Raw genomic sequence first — 681 nt, forward strand, 5'->3', positions numbered from 1 at the left:
ATAAAACCCTGTTTATGTCCAATATATTTATCAGCACAATCAGAGACTTATATTGTCTTAGACACATGAAAGACAGATTCATAATTAAATTAACAATCATATAGATGGAATCTTTTGATTATTTCTCCATGCTTCTCAAATTTTTCTTCTGTGAGAAGAAAAAGAAACATCACATGTATCTCCTCTAGAGTTTCAGAAGAGATCTCAATGTTTCAGATTGTGCTCAGATTCGCCAAGATGTCACAGTCTGACATCAGAAGTCAAAAATGTCAATATGATTTCTACTCAAACATAGCTTTATACCGTTATATTTTTATTTATTTATTCATTCATTCATTCTTTAATCACTTTTTTTTTTGTTTGATCATTTATTTTGTAGGGTATCAGACCGAATCAGACAATTTAAGATTTGATAAAGAACAGTTGAAACACGAGGAGCTGAATTCCACAGAGGCCCAAGACAACAGGATGCTCATAAATCAGATTCTAGCACTAGCCAGTCTATTCTTTGTATCAAAACATTTATTTCATTTTATTTCATTTTATTTCATTTTACTTAACTTTACACAGCTTTATACTCTTTTGAACACAGACCCAGCCTAAGCTGGTTCAGTGGTTCTAAGTTGGTCCCCCAAACCTCACCAAAACGATTTTAACTAATTTTAGATGATCAATCTGGAA

The 681-nt window shown here is 31.9% G+C and overlaps 1 long non-coding RNA gene across 1 annotated transcript in view; it reads right to left on the bottom strand.

Moving 5' to 3' along the window:
* Positions 1–424: 424 nt before the first annotated feature.
* Positions 425–681, bottom strand: part of LOC107718798 (uncharacterized) — a 19,198-nt gene continuing 18,941 nt past the window's right edge. Inside the window, exon 4 of the long non-coding RNA XR_001637448.1 lies at positions 425–501. This is a non-coding gene — a long non-coding RNA (uncharacterized LOC107718798). The remainder of the gene's footprint in view (positions 502–681) is intronic.

This window comes from Sinocyclocheilus rhinocerous, unplaced genomic scaffold, assembly GCF_001515625.1.
Source record: "Sinocyclocheilus rhinocerous isolate Xijiao unplaced genomic scaffold, SAMN03320098_v1.1 scaffold1655, whole genome shotgun sequence".
NCBI lineage: Eukaryota > Metazoa > Chordata > Actinopteri > Cypriniformes > Cyprinidae > Sinocyclocheilus > Sinocyclocheilus rhinocerous.